This window comes from Vanacampus margaritifer, chromosome 8, assembly GCF_051991255.1.
Source record: "Vanacampus margaritifer isolate UIUO_Vmar chromosome 8, RoL_Vmar_1.0, whole genome shotgun sequence".
Lineage (NCBI taxonomy): Eukaryota > Metazoa > Chordata > Actinopteri > Syngnathiformes > Syngnathidae > Vanacampus > Vanacampus margaritifer.
In genome coordinates this window covers 12,448,819-12,465,215 of record NC_135439.1, presented here as the reverse complement: position 1 = coordinate 12,465,215, position 16,397 = coordinate 12,448,819, and the positions used below count along the sequence as shown (strand labels likewise).

Below are 16,397 nucleotides of genomic sequence, written 5' to 3'. Positions count from 1 at the left end.
CTAAGATCATATTGTTAGTTCTTGAGAGTTTAGACAACAAAGTAGTGAATCACCAACACTTCAATTTTATGGACTCAGCCAGCTTCATTTTTTTCTGCTGCATTTATCTTCAAGCAAAATTTGTCAATTCTTCACAAGATGACTTCAAGACATACGGAAATGTTGCTGAACGACCACATCAACTGCCAGAAAGACGTTGGCTTCAATCTGTATGAGTCAAATTATCATCCAAACTATGAAGGTAAGTTTCTGATGTTAGCTAGCCTCTAGCATAGTTAGCATGTTGTTTCTGTTTGTTGACCTTATCGTTTGGGCTAGCATCAATGTTACGTGTAGTCGCCTGGTCTGGAATAAAGCGTTGAATTCTAATCTTATATTAAACAAGGACTCAACAGAGGGGTCAAGTCATAGTCTGAGTGAGTCTAAAAGAAGGTCAAGCAATCGCGTCCTCATCCACAGGAAGTGTAAAAAAAATAATAATAATACTGTTGTACTTAACACAATGGATGATACAGTAGTTTGTCATCTGCTGAAACTATATCCTCTTTATTTCATTCAGGAGTGTAGCATTGACTAGCTAGCTGATAGCATTTTGAAAAACGCATCAGAAAACTGAGGAAATAGTTGGGCTTGATGAGATTTTGTATCGTCAATGACTATTGACAATTTCTTATCAATTTAGCAATGAAAGGATGATTTAAAAACATACGTGTTGTGTGCCATGTTAGTACGAGCCCCTTGTAGACGTTATCAAAACGATCTGCCGTTGACAGGCAAAGCCATGGTCAGTTCCTGGCCCTCTCTCCATTCTTTGTGTCGGAATGTGCCGGAATGTGGGCTCCAACAGGTGGACTGCTACTTCACGGAGGAAACAAAGAATCTTGACAAAATTAATTTAAAGGATCGGAAATCCACATACTTTAGGACGAATCTGTTGTGTGTGCCTAAAAACAGTTGTGTACGTTTCCCATAACAAACTAACCAAATTGTACTCATTGTAGGAAACAAGTTTTTCCTTGTATGACTGAAGACTCAATGACAGGAAACCATTCTCCTTTTCTTCAGCGAGACCAGAGAGAGGGAAGCAGGCAAACAGAGGTTGACTTTTAAGCACAAGAGTCCAGACATTTCCTTTTATTTTCCCCTTGTGGCAGTTTTGTACCCCTGGCTGATAGATGGGGTTGAGATGCCATTGTCACCTCATGCGCACATATCGTCCCACTCTCTTGCAGATGGACTGTCAGGATGTTTCTCATCTCGGGCACCCTTTTTCCATCCAATTCCAGCTGAGCAAGTAGTTGACAGACATTTCTTGGGGTTAAACAGGAGAAATAACCAGCCTGAAGTGCAGTGGGATAAGAGTGAAATGCTCCTCTGTCAGCCCCCCCTCCCCACAATCCACCCACCTCCCTTTTTTCCCTTCACTCAGATTGTTATCGCGGGTGAGCTTATTGCTTCCTGTAGAGACCTGGAGCTGCCTCCCCTGTCCACTTTATGTTCCTGGATAAAAGCTAAAGCCAAATTATTACTACTTGCAATAAACTGGACAAAAGTATCCGTTTTTTAAAAGTCAGAAAAGAAACTCCAACAAAGTGCTTTATGGTTGTAGGAAGGTTACTGCCTGGTTTCAGTTCTGGCAAGACCTGGGTTGTTTCCTTTTAAAGTACAGGCTGTCCCTAAAAGTTTGGTATCATTTAAATTATTAATATTTGTGTCACTGCAGGTCCTAGGCCAGGGGTCAGCAACCTTTACTGTCAAAAGAGACATTTTAGGCCAAATAAGTGACAAAAAATGTGTCTGGAGCCGCAAAGCATTTGAAGATTGTGATGAATGAAACAGTGTTTGTGTTAGTCTAATGTACTGAGGGCCCAAGAGCTAATTTGAGCTGCACCACAATCAATATGTAGACATTCATTTTCTTCTACCTTTCCTCTTACGTTTTGGTATTAAAAAAAAAATAAAATAAAAATATATATATATATACAGTATATATATATATATATATATATATATATATATATATTTTTTCATACATTTCTGCCTTTCTCTCAATTTGTTGTTGTTGCAATTTTATGGACATGTTACAGTAATTTACTAAAGCTTTATTTATTTATTTTTTAAAGATTTTTTTGTGTCTTTTTGCTATACATTTTCTTTACATGTTTGGCAATTTTGTGGACATGTTATGGTAATTTTCTAGATTTCTTCTTTTCTCTTTTTGTATATATTATAGTTACTTTTTGAACATTTTATTTTCTGCATTTTTTTTAAAATCAATTTTTGCCTCTTTTTGTGCAATTCCAAAACATTTTATGGTAATCTTCTGCCATTCTTCTTTTTTGGGGGGACATTTTATGGTCACTTTTTGGACATTTTTAGGTAATACCTACCTTTCATCTCTTTTAGTGAAAACTTAAAAACGTGGACTCTTGACATTTTATCTAAATCATTAATTTATCTAAATAATATTTTATCTTAAAAAAAATATGTACCAAAAAATATAAATTTCTACAATTTTTTTAGAGATCCGCAGGGAGCCACAAGTTGCAGACTCCTGTCCTAAGCAAACCAAATTAAATAGATTTCTTTTAGAAAAAAAAAACTATATATATATAAAAAAAAGATAACTAGGCTGCCTAATCACTATTACAAAGGAACCTTCCTAAATTGGTGCATGTCAGCATTATGTTTTTGTTGTTGTTGTTTTGTTTTTGTTTTTGTTCTTTTTTTTGGGGGGGGGGGGCTCACAAATTATATTATTGTGATGACTGTACACTTCAGCCTCTCACTGCAGCACTTCTGGGGTAACCTGAGACTTCCACTCTCTGACACCCACTGCCCTGCACGACTCCCGCGTTCAAATTGAATCCCCCACTGAAACAAATACCCTTTTATGGACATGGTTACACAAACAAACAACGCACCCAACCACACCCCAAAATGCTGCTTAGAAGCTTGTTTGCGCGGTGGCTCTTATTCTCAGTAAAAGCTGCTAATAGGGGCAAATTACTGCCAACAACTCGAGCGCATCAAGTGCCTCGCTGCTCTGCCGTAATGGAGTTAACTTGTGACCAATCCGATTAAGAGCCTGCGAGGGGCTATTGGAGCCTGTGGAGGGGAGAGTGGCCTGGAGAAGGTGGAGTATCAGGGGTCCTGCGGGAATACCGGGCTCCTGGGGGCCTCTAACTGTCATTGTTAGGACATGACATGATTTGGATGGAGTGGGGCATAGATTTATTGTTATTTTTTAAAAGATTTTTTTGGTGCCTTTTTTGCTATCAATTTTCTTATTTTTGGTAATTTTCTTCTTTTTTCTTTTTGGATATTTTATAGTCACTTTTTGACCATTTTCCTTTCTGCATTTAAAAAAATCAATTTCTGACTTTTTTCTTACATTTTATGGTAATTTTGTGCCATTCTTCTTTTGTTTTTGGATATTTTATGGTCACTTTTTGGACATTTTTAGTTAATTTCACCTTTAATCTCTTTTAGGGAAAATTTACAAACTTGGACATTCTTTGAATATTTAGCTATTCCTTTTTAAAAAAATTGAAATCATTAATTCATTTGAAGAATATTTTATCTAAAAAAATAAAATAAAAAAACTATATATATATATATATATTTTTTTTTTTAAGAGATCCACACGGAGCCACAGGAGATGGACTAAAGAGCCACCGGTTGCAGACCCCTGTCCTAGGCAAACAAAATAAAATATGTTTCTTTTAGATTTGGACAGAGGTGGCAAATCCAAGTCCAGAAAGTATAAACCCTGCCACAGTTTGACTTTAGCCCCAGGTGCTAGCTAGCTAGCTCCCTAGCAAGCTCTCATGGTGCTCGTTTACCTGCTAGTGAGCTAGCTAGCTATAGATAGCAAGCATCAGGGACTAAAGCCAAACTGTTTTTAACTTTCAGATGCTAGCTAGTCAGCTTCCTAGCTAGCGCCCATGGTGCTTGTTTACCTGCTAGGGGCTAGCTAGCTAGCTAGCATCAGGGGCTAAAGCCAAACTGTGGCAGGGTTTTTACTTTCAGGTGCTAGCTAACTTGCTCCCTAGCGAGCTCCTATGGCGCTCGTTTACCTGCTAAGGAGCTAGCTAGCTAACTAGCATCAGGGGCTAAACTGTGGCAGGGTTTTTACTTTCTGGACCTGGATTTGCCACCTGTGGATTTGGATGGAGTGGGACATTGATGGGTGACTCAATATGATGCGTCTAAAAGCAAAATACATAAAGTGGGTTCTTATTCCAGACCTCTTTGTAAACTAGCGCAGTAAAACATAAGTTGAGTTTGAACATTTATATTTTTGAACCAGTTGTGTTCCAAGGATAAAGGTTCCATTGATGATGTTTTCATTGAATACTTACAAGGTTAAAGAAGCGCATCTCCCCTTTTGAGTCAAAGCTCCTCTCAGATGTTGACGGCCGTGCTCGGTTTGTTTTTGTTCTGCTTCGTGTGAGACATTAGGCCTGCTAGTGACCCTCGGGGTCAGCGAGAACACAGCCCTCAGCTCGCCGGGGTCAGCTTTGTTTGACGTCTGGAAATGTTCGGGCTGAAACTCAAAGCAGGCCCGTTAATCAAAGCTAATGCAACTTTGATGCCGCTGCATCTCCACTTCATTGAAGCTCCATTACCACGGCCCGGCTTCCTCATTCCGCATCTCTGTCCTCCCTCCTTCCCCTGTTCAACTGGTTCCATTACCAGACCCCCCCCCCCCCCTTTCATTCAACCCGCTCCCCTTAGGCATCCCAAACCTCATTTGCACAGACATGTTTAGCCAGCACAGGAAGCAACCCATGCCCTTAACAAAATTACAGTCCAGCCAGCGAATGAGCCGCGGGGCCGGTCTGCGGGGACCAATCACAGAAGGTTCTCGGCTCTACCAGTTCCTCATTTGAAAGGACAAGAGTGGAGCCTTAAAATATGTACTTTTTTTTTATCTATTCTCATGCCGTGCGTAACAACTTTGGACCTGACCAGCAGCTCACCTCTAATGATGTGAACTAATGTTGCTCCATTTCAGCTTTTCAATGCACTTCATGTGCTGCTTTGAATGATGTGAGTGATAAGGCTTGTAATGATGGTGATGTAAATGTAGCGAGCGCTGCGTTAACAGACTCAGGGCGCTCTGATCGCTATCTCGGCGGCGCCTCAGTAATTTGGCTCTGAAGTTTGCTCTATTAATGGAACGCTGCTTTGCCTTTCCCCTCTCGTGTCCTTTCCTTTTCGCATCCTGCATTCCTCTTCGGCCTGGCCGATACTCGTAAAAAATATGTATCCTCGCTGGTCACAACAGTAGGTACACCTGCACAATCTAATGACATCTGTTTTAAAGGTAGATTTGTACCTTTTTCTTAGTGACATGATACAAACTGAAAACAAAAGTTTATTGTTCACAAACTGTTGTTAATTTAGGGCAGTATGGGTGAAGATACAATCAATTCAAAACACTTTATTGGTCCCTGAGGCGAATTTCAAAATATTCGCTGCAGACTCGTGTGACTTTTCTGCTCCAGCTTACTTCCACATTCCAAAAACATGTTTTTTAGGCTGATTGAATGCACACACCTATTAGACAAATTTGTGACATCTTCCCAACATAAACTTTTATTCTTATATTTGTCTTGCTTCTATTACAGTATGCGTAGCAAAAGTTCTCTGCTTGTACTCAAAGTTAACATGTAACAGATAACTTCTTGGGAGATCTGAAAAGCTCACCGTGAGCTCCCTCTCGACCTTCACGAATGCAGTTTAGTGCGCCGTGCACCGGGACCTCATCACCTCCAGCCGTCAACTCGCCGTGTCCTTGGGCAAGCGTATTCAGGACTCCCACAAGCAGCTCGAACACCTCTGAGGATTATTCTCAAGCCCAGCCGGCAACCGGTTTCCCACAAAAAACACTAAAAGGACAAAGTTGTTAGCTGGCATAACACAGCCAGCTAGTGATGGCGGCCATTCGCTAAGCTAAAGGCTATAGCTAACTCGACCCTTAGCTAACTTAGCCTGTTGAAAGCCAAACTGTGGCGGGTCACTTGGCAACAAGATGAGCTCACAGCCTTGATAATATATCAGCTCTATTTTTCAAGTTAGCTTGGCTAAGCAAGCTAACCGTTAAGAACATGCCAGATTCATGAGACATTCAGTTACGCACAGGTGTGCGACTAAATTAATAACTGTGATAGAGAAATACTGCTCGATGGACATTTAAGTGTTTAAGGTAAAGTACAGATCCTTTTATCAAAAAAAAGTTAAATGTGTCCATAGGCATTATTTCCACCTGAAGCTGGCATGATTGTACCGTAAGCTAACAGTACTATTCGAGCACTCACTGCTATTAGCTTACAACTGTTCTCCCAAAGCGCATACAATCATGCATAGATATAAACAGCATTTTGCCTCCAAATTTTTTTTTCTATTTCTATTTTTTTTTACCAGGTCAGGTGGGGTTTTCTGTTAACATCTACGTTCTTACACACACAAAAAAGGATTGTTGACGGTAAAGCATGAATGAGCAGGTGTACCTAATGTTGTGTCTGCTGAATGTTTCCAAAACATAACCTGCACGTATTTGTCATTATTCCTGCACAGTATGCCTCATGCCTCACACCTTCCTTGTGAAGCTCCGTGGGAGTGCGTTTGTCTCTTGATTCCTGTTTAATATTCCAAGGTGCTCAGTGGTGTTGGGAGGACCAACAAACCTCCATTAAATGTCTATTTCTGTATGCATCCAGGGCTGTACTGTAGAGGAGAAGCCATGTGAGATATCTCCCCATCCCTCATTCCAATCACCTCTCGCTGCATGCCCTCTGCTCAGGTAATTAACTTCTCCCTCCACCGGGCCCGCTCTGCTCCTTATCTGGACTCCATTCTGTTAAAACTATCAGCCTCCCTCGCCCACCGCTATGTCTAATTCCTCTGCTTGAAGGTGGGGAATAATCCAGGGCCAACACCTGCCCTTCGCTGCTTCTTCTTCTTCCATCACGTCACTTTCCTCTTGACACCCGCTCGGCACCCTTCATCCCTCTCTTCTTGTTTTGTCCCCCCTTTTTTTTTTTTCTAAAAAAGAAGAAGAAAAGAAACAGGGCTTTTCAATGATTCCGTTCTCTCTGAATGGAGATTCAAGCGCCTGTGATTGGATTAATTAAACGTGTTATCCCGATCTTTGAAAGGTAGACGTGATCCCCGTTCGCTATATCCCGATTAGCGCTCTCCCACACACACACACACACACACACACAAGTTGAGCAAAGACAAGCTAAATCTTAAGACTTTTTTGAAACTGCTGGGGATTAAGGGACAGATTGTAATTGCTTTCTCCCTCCTCCGTAGGTTCATTTATATTGACGACTTGTTACTTCTCTGTGGCACAGCGGCGATGTCTCCGGACAAATGACAATGAGACAACGGGACAAGACGAAGAAGCTTCGGCAGCGGTGCGAATCATTTACGATGTAGAAAAAGGTAACGAGGCCGTCAGCTGCGGGAGGAAAACAGAAAGACAAGCATGATCTTTGGCAGATAATCCCGAGCCTGATTGAATGTCACAGCACTTCTCCCTCCGTCTCCTCTTTATATCCTTCTCTCGTTTCATGTGACTCTCAGTGTGTGGTAGCGCTCGCCCAGCTAGAGGCCAAGTGTTAAGTGTGTGCGCGCGCGTGGGAGTGTGTGTGTGTGTGTGTGTCTGTGCGCCGAGGATTTGTTCCAGATTGTGTGCGGTTTAACCCACATTGTTAAAAACTAAGCTCAACTCATCCCAGTGGAAGTGAAGCCTTGCAGCGGTGACTTTTCCTGTGAGAGAATTACAGGTCGTCTTTTTTTTTTTTTTTTTTTTTAAGTCAAAGGCTCGTAGGTAGGGATTTGCATAAATGTGACTTTGTAAACAATTGTAATGATTCATAATGATTTCATCTGTCAAATGAAACACTGAACAGATTGGAAGAGGAAAAATTACATTTCTGCAGATATTGTGACTTTATTGATATTTTATAGCTAATCCCCTGACAACAAAAGTGAGTGCACCCTTAAGTGAAAATGTCCACCACATTAGGAAAATTTTTGGTAAAATAAAACTGAATGTCCACTTCATTAGTACACTGGTGAGTTGCTTATGCATAATCCACTCTTTGGCAGCACTTAATAGGAAAATGAATCATATTTATTAACTTGAACGCCACATTCCTGATTATAAGGCGGCACAACCATGTGATATCTCCTACCCAATTACTGGATGAAACTATTTTTTTTTTTAATCGGTTCACAGTAATTACTTTCTTGGGAATTGTCCTTTAGGTTTGCTTGACAATTCCCCCTTAAAAAAAAAAAAAAAAAAAGAACCAGCACTTTAATTGTCTGGGGCTCGTCTCGTTCTTGGTGTGATTTGGTGGAGGTGGATAGTGGTGGAGGGAGAAAGCAGGGAGTGACAGGAGGAGTTGCGGGGGAGGAAAATGGACCAGCGCTCTGACCTGGCCGCTGGTGAGGCCGCCTAAAGCGACCAAGACGGAAGCGTGAGGAAGAGAAAAACATTTGAGCAGCGGCCATCATGGGTGGCAGCTCGCCGCTGGCAAGTTGGCTCTGACGCTCACCTCTGTTGGATGTGCCTCAGGGGAGGTTTCCCACTACACTCTGATATATGAATTGGAGGAAAGAAGCGCTTGTAAATATTTTTTAATGTTAGTAGCCAAAGTGTCATTTATTGGGAAACTAATCCATTGAAAAAATATACTTGGTGGTTTTAAAGAGATCTGATAACCTGGCAGGAATGATAAAAGTCTTCTCAATGTTGTATAAATTGATCTTTAAAAAGACCCAATTTAATTTTCTCTGGGCCAATAGGAGTGGAACTCCTTACTCCTTTCTTGATACGTTGTAAGGTACCGGTACACAAAAACCTCACTGTGATCTTGACTTACTTTGAAAAGTCCTTTGTTGTAGTTAAATATAAAAATAGAGAATATATAAACAGTGAAGGTAATCACCGGTTTCATGTCTTGTAATGAACTACAATCATTTTCTAGCGTAAACATTCTTAATCAAATAGGCACCTATTTAATTTAATATCAAAATTCCCCGAGTGATTCATTATCAGTCAAAAGTAAATGTAATAATAATGCAGAAAATCTTGTAAATGCAAGTTTAGGATAAGCTGGAGCTAAATTTAGTTGATGCAAAGCGAGAAACAGTTTCCAATATAGCGTGATATCAAATATCCTGTTATCTGATGTTTTCAAAAGAAGAAAAGCAGATAAGCGATGGATGTGATGTTATGTTAATAAAGCGTTTGCATGATTTGCTTCCCGTACGCACACGCGTCTGACAGGCGTCCACGCACCAACACTTTAATGGATAGCCTTGATGGCACTTCACATGGGAACTGAACACATGGACACACTTTTAAGCAGGCAAAAAAGTGTTGATTAGGGATTTTTTTTTCTAAGATGCTACAACTAGGGGCACAATGGATAGTGAATCTTAACTGAGTAATGAAGCGGTCACACCTACTACAAGTCTGAAAATATTCATGGTATTTTTCACACCTAGGGGCACTCTTTAATTTTCCAAATAAAAAATCAACTGTGCGCCTTGTAATGCAGTCAGCCATGTCGGCTTTTCAGTTCGTCGTGTTTAATTGAAATTCCTTCAAATGCTTCAACTTTTGTTTTCATCTGTTGAAGGATTCCCTCCTCCGCTCGAAGCAACTTTCATGTAGTTACACGGCAAACAGAAGCAAGCGAGATGCGGCGCTACCCGATATTTGTGTCCGGTCTCTACCTAGCATAATAGCGCTAAATCAGGGGTGTCAAACATATACTCCCCGCGGGCCGGATTATGCCCACAAAGGGGTCGGACCAATTAATCAGACGGACAAAATCAAAACATACAAATTTGTAATTTCACAAGCAATCCTCAGATGAGCAATGCAACTTGTACAGAGAATTGACTTAGATGCCATTATTTTTACACGCGACCTAAAGTTACGTTTTGTTGGGGAAAAAAAACAAGATCAACATAAATCAAACATAAACATGTTGAATATAACTCAAATTCAGCTACTGGTAACACAAGACACATATGACATGGATTAATGTCCTATAACTTCATTAACTGTGCCACACAATGCATTCTGGGAACGATATATATGCAAAACAGGTAGCTATAACATGCCCAGAACTGATATGGGCTGAGTGTTGCTGCGTTACATATGCATTTGTGTGTGTGTGTGTTTTTTTTTTTTTTTATGGAACAATGTATTTACAGTTGAGCCCCGCTATTTTTGGGCTGGCCTGCAAATCTGTGTATAACGGACTCCAATTGTTTTTAAGTTATACAGTATACTATGATTTTACCGGTCGGGCCCTCTTGGTAAAATATTTTGCCCCATGTGGCCCCTGACTTAATATGAGTTTGACACCTCTGCACTAAATCTAACAATCATACCACACAATTTATGTGGCTTACAACCCGGTGCATAACATTTTTTTTTTTTTTTTATAGATTGGTGTTTGATTGATATTGCACCTAATAGTACGGTGCACCTAATGGTCCGTAAACTACTGTTTATATTTTTTAAGGATGACCACTTCTGCTTTTGTTGTTTACACTGTATTTGCGTTCCTGCTTTGATATCTTGTGCCCAAGAAAAATGTTCGAGTTGCACTTATTAAAAAATAAATAAAATAAAAATGTACAGTACAAATTTTGCAAATGAAAGTGAATTAGCATTATTTACATCTGAAAACAGAGCGGTGACATGACTAATCCCGTCTCTTACCTACAAGGATCCAATCCCTCCTTATATCTTTCCTATACGTTTCCATGTGCGTACTCGGTCTAACAAGCAGCCCGCTGTAAAATGAGCCATCGTAGACCAGCAGCTTTGTTGGCATGACAAAGCGTGGCGCAAGCACTCAAATGACAAACTAACTACGGTGTTGCATAAAACGGCCACAACCCGCCGCTGTTTGTGTACAGCAGACAGAAGAAATTGAGTTTGAGTTTCTGTTAGCGAGAGCCACTACATCGTGATAACTTACATTGATGTTTCTGCATTTGGCAATTTATTATTATATTATATTATTAGTATGGGATTTTTTTTTTAATGGGCTTTAGGTGAACTGATGAATACACACGCACGCACACGCACGCACGCACATGCACATGCACATGCTCACCCACATACAAAAAATAAATAAAATATATATATATATATATATATATATATATATATGTGTGTGTATGTATATATATTTAAAATAAAAATAAAAAAGAGAAAGAAAAAAAATGAGAAAAAAAAAATTTTTTTTAATTTATTTATTTTTTAAAAAAGGAGAGCAATGATGATGTCAAATCGAATGAACAATACTGAGCTCTAAGAAAAGATAAAAAAAGAAATTGAGTTTGCTATATAACATGTTGTTCATTTATACTTTTTAACTGTTTGATTACCACACACAATCTGCAAATATATTGAACCTTGGCCTGGTCATTGAGCTGATGCTCATTAGAACGCAAAATAATAAATACAATAAAATGCGACTCATTTCTAAAGACGTCTCACCTTGCACAAAGTGTAATGAAATAATTTGTTTTGCAAAGGTCCCGCGCTGTCCCTCTGGGTCTGTTTCATTATGGCTAAATGGATTAGCATAGAAAGACAGTGATGCAGCCAGCAGGACATTAATGCTATTAGTACCCGCAGACTGAGCAGCACTGATCAATTGTCAATCCAAACGTATTTGGCTAAGACTCACTGGTGATAAAGACTTTCAAATGAAGAGCACTTTGCCCTCCATGCGATAACCATTTCCTAAAGGGCACGGCGTTCCCAATCCGAAGGGGAGAGTTCACTTAACATGTATGAGCATTGCTAGCTTTTCACGGCGGAGGGTTATTGATAATCAATCTGCTCAAACTGATGGAATCTCGTCATAAACCGCTTTTACATTGACCATCTTTGACGTACATTGGAATATAGTCTAAAGAGGTTAGTTTTGTTCCCAGCATAGTTTGCCGATCTCCATTTCCTGGATGAAATTCCAACGTAAAGGACACCAAAAAAAAAAGGAGAATATGTGATTTACAATCTCTTGTGTGTCCCACCATCGCGATAACCTTGCTTGCCTGGCATCCATTATCTCTTAAAGGAAGACATCATTGGATTATACGCTGGCCCAAACATCTGATATGTAACGGATACCTGCCATTATTAATTACTAAGAGCAATTACAGGGGAAGAGAACATGGAGAATAACACATACAGTAAGGCTTTGTTTTCCATAATGGACCTAGATTCTTTGGACATAATCATTTCTAGGAATAACAGTAGTTTGTGTGTCTATTCTGTGTATATGTGTGGCTAAAACTGTATTACTGACATTGTAATGCCACCAGTTAGAAACTTTAACTCTCATTCACATCAGGCCCACTTTTATTTTTGCCATTGGAATTAAATAAAAGTCATTTGTTAGTTTCTGCAAAACGTCTCCTCATGATGCAAATGGAATTTTTTTGTGTCCTGAAAAATCTGAAAAAAAAAACCTCAGCCGATTATTTTAAGGTGTCGATATAGCAAATAGTCAGTTAGTAGGATTATGCAAAAATAAATAAACAAAATAATAACAACACAACAGTACCTGCATAGAGGAAGAACCTCTTAAGTTATCATAAGGATCTAAATACAGGTGTAGATTTTCTCACATGTAAAAAAAAAAAAAATTGAGATGGGCTCCAGCTCACCCTCATCCCTAATGAGGATAACCGCTATAAAAAATTAACAAATTGAAAATTTTTAAGTATTTCCGCCCCCCAACATTTTTCCAATATTTTTTTTCTATTGTAAACCCTTGTATTTTCTGTGGAAAATGTATATTGAAGGTTTATCAGTTTGTTTCCCCCAATGCATTCTAATGGGCGTCAAGTATATAACAGATTTCCACTATTTGCATGCCAGCCCGATCCCTATTCCCTACTAATAGCAGTGTTCCACTGCATAGTTTTAAGTTGCAATATCACCATTCACTACTAGGTGGCAGACATGGCTTAGTTACACTGCCGATATCGCAACGTGATGAGGCCTTTTTTTTTTGGTGTGGATTTCGTATGCTAAACATAGTAAATGACAAATATATCACCACCTCAATATTATAAAAATTTTGAGTGAGTTGATTTTTGTGAAAATATACACAAAATGAGTTCTTGCACTTTATGTTGCTTGGCTGTTGAGCAGTTTTGCGCCGTTCCTGAATGGTAATTTTTATGCAATGAGAGCCTTTTGTATCGAAATAGAAATTACAGTGTGTGGTTATTTTGTTGTTTGTTTCAAACCCTATGTTATTAAATAGCGAATCCTTTATACATGCATTGAGAAATCCTTGAAAAATGAACTGTATCAACAGCATGCATTTCGCATGTATGTATATATTTGGTCCATATTTAAAACCCCTGGGCGTTATTTTATTTTGAAATAAAAAAAATGGTCAAATAACGCCCAGGGGTTAAAATGGCATTTTTGTCAAAAACTGTGACCCCCCAGTAGCACAGATGAAAAATTGTGGCCCCTTCCATCATTTAACTCATTTGCTCCCAAAAACGTATAAATACGTTCTATTTTAAATATTACCATGCTCCCAAAGGTATGGTAGAACGCTTGAAGCAATGGTAGTTATTAAAAAAAAATGGCCAGCAGGTGGCAACAGAGTATAAGAGCTCAACTAGGGCCATGTTGCAAAAAGCTCCTCCCCCCACTGCTTTAAACAGATTTGTGAATAATGATGAAACTTAGCTATATTCTAATACTAATTGCTGAAAAAAGGAAACAGATAGAAATATGCTTTTTTTCCTTACGAAAGAAGAAACTCTCATCTTTCTTTTGGTAGGTTCCATGTTTTTATAGCAATAGCACACAATATTCTGTGGGCCTTGCAAAATTAGTCAAAATCCAGTAAAACAGCCAGGAGCGAAGGGGGTTGCTTCAGTGAAAATGGCTGGGAGTGAATGAGTTAAGTTGCCCAGCCCCACTGCACCTTTGACACAAAAACATACATTTCTCCCATAATTCTTATTAGTATGTTTTATATCTAACATTTATTTTAGAATAGTGCATATTTATTTCTAACATTTTTTTTTTCTGTTTAAATAATCCCGTCTTGAAGTATATCATTTTCATACTAGATCCTATCTACAATGTTATGACAACTCTCATTATGATGCACTATAAACCAAAACTACAATAATAAACATTCTCCGACGGTGTCAATCAAAAGTTACAAAATGACACGCACTTAAAGTAAGGTCACCTGTTAGCTTTTACTTCTAGTCTATGGAAAAACAGTGACCTTTCACCCCAAAGGTGACATTGAAACAAATAATGTCTGGTTATTCCTTTGCTATTGTACGTCTCAAAGGTGCGATTGGTATATTATGCCGTTAGTCTGAAAGCAGCTGCTGGAGCGTTTGAAAGGAAGCGTCGATGAAGATGTTCCCGTGCAAAGTGGAGGCTCTAACACTTTTTGTCACGAGATGGATTGCAGTCATTGCGAGCAAAAGCTTTTAATTTGACTCCGGTGTGGTAATTAGGTTTCAATTGGCTGCGCTCGCTAAGAGGAATGGCTAATGAAGTTAGGCGACGCACGGGGCTGTGTGTGTAGAAAGGCGCCGGGAGTAGTTTGGGTCAGTACATTTAACAGTCTGCCTCTTATACTCTCATTCATCGTGTAATGCTGTTTATTGTGCGTTTCACAGGCCTTTTATGCTCCTGTTAAGTGGGCCCGGCACATTACTGTAATGGGGATGAAGCATGAAAACACTGAAACCTGAGCTAGCTCGACTTCCTCCTCTCATGTCTTCATGAGGCCTCTCATAACGCTGCTTCCGTCCCATTGGTTCATCACGTCCCCGACGTCTCCTTGTCCAAACTGTGTTGATGTCATTAATGGCAGAAGACGGAACGTGGAACTCTCAGGTTACCCGGCAAGGAGAGCGCATGAGGGGGCGCGATGATAATTAATTGCATCAAATGATGTGTTGTTGGTATGTAATAATTGCGATGTAAAGTCCACGTTATGGACCTGTGATCACGTGAAAATGAATTGTGTGGACGTTGTGGTCTGATCTACTGTATACGGTTGGTGTGCGCGAGGCAGTGGGCACATTAACCACATGACGACCCCGACGTGACCCCTGAGAAGCGTGTAGGCGCCGGGTTCAGTCTGACTCTTGTCACATGATCCCCTGATGCCCCCCCCCCCTCTGCCCCCTCCTCTATCACCACCACCATTATTCACAATGGAGCATTAATCTGAACAACACGTACACACACAAGTCGCACACATTTGTGCAAGGAAACACAACTAAATAAAATCATCGACGTGAGCGTCACTAATTCCAGGCCAGTACAGGATGTACCGCACCTCTCACCCAAAATCAACTCGGCGCCATCTTAGGAGCGCTTTGTGATCTTTGACCTTTCATAGAAATTAACTTGTAATCATCCTCAGGTCTCGCTACTGTCATCCTAGAAGGACCCGCTGCTGTCTGCTGACTCGAGCTGCTTTGTCGCTAAAGGATTAGCTGAGTGAGGAGAAGGATGAGATGGCCTTGAACGGAGTTTGTTTTGCTGTAAATTCAGTCAACTGTCATCCTCACCTTCTTGTACAAAGATGGAGACCACCAGCCTGTTGGGTTAGAGTATGTAAATGTGGTACAAAGATTCAATTTGTTGAAATATGATGGAAAATAAAAAATGTATATATATGAACATTTCACTACGTGCTGCACCTACATGTGATGCAAGTTAAGAAAAGTTGTATTAACAAATTCCTGGAAATTACTTTAAATTGTGAAACACTGATCATGATTTTTCAGATTTAACAAGGTTAGGGGACAGATGAATATGAGTAATAACACTTTACACACACACACACCAAAAAAATATCTATACAAGTGTTTACATTTTCAAATGACCTTTTTCCAATATTCTTTGAAAAAGCCCTTTCACTTGTGAGTTATTTTAAGAACTGGTCCACAGGCTACTAATGTGGTCAGTTGGGGCTTCCTGGTGACCCCCGTTTGACCTATTATAGGGCAGATTTGATCTCCATATCTGCCATTTGAAATTTGATCAGATACAAGTAAATAAACCTACTTATTTTAACTTTTGTTGTTGCCATTCATTTCTAAATATAATTCCTCAAGCTGTTTCCCCTGCTTTTGTTGTTGTTGTCTTTTTCACCTTACAAATGATTTACTGTCAACATTTAATCAAACATTAAATCACACTTTTATTATCTTTCCAGAATTTCTCACTAGTCTTTTTTTTAAAGGTGTGTCCCACATCTCCTCTTCACTTCAGCCAAAAACAGCTTTTAAAACATTGAATGTGAAAATGTTGCGAATGGCTTGTTGTG

General features: G+C 39.6%; 1 long non-coding RNA gene across 1 annotated transcript; it reads left to right on the top strand.

The window, feature by feature from the left end:
- Nucleotides 1-6,668: 6,668 nt before the first annotated feature.
- LOC144056885 (uncharacterized) lies at nt 6,669-16,160 on the top strand. Its single transcript, XR_013295132.1, has 3 exons — nt 6,669-6,811; nt 7,327-7,458; nt 15,489-16,160. It is a non-coding gene; the product is annotated as an uncharacterized LOC144056885 (long non-coding RNA).
- Nucleotides 16,161-16,397: the final 237 nt, after the last annotated feature.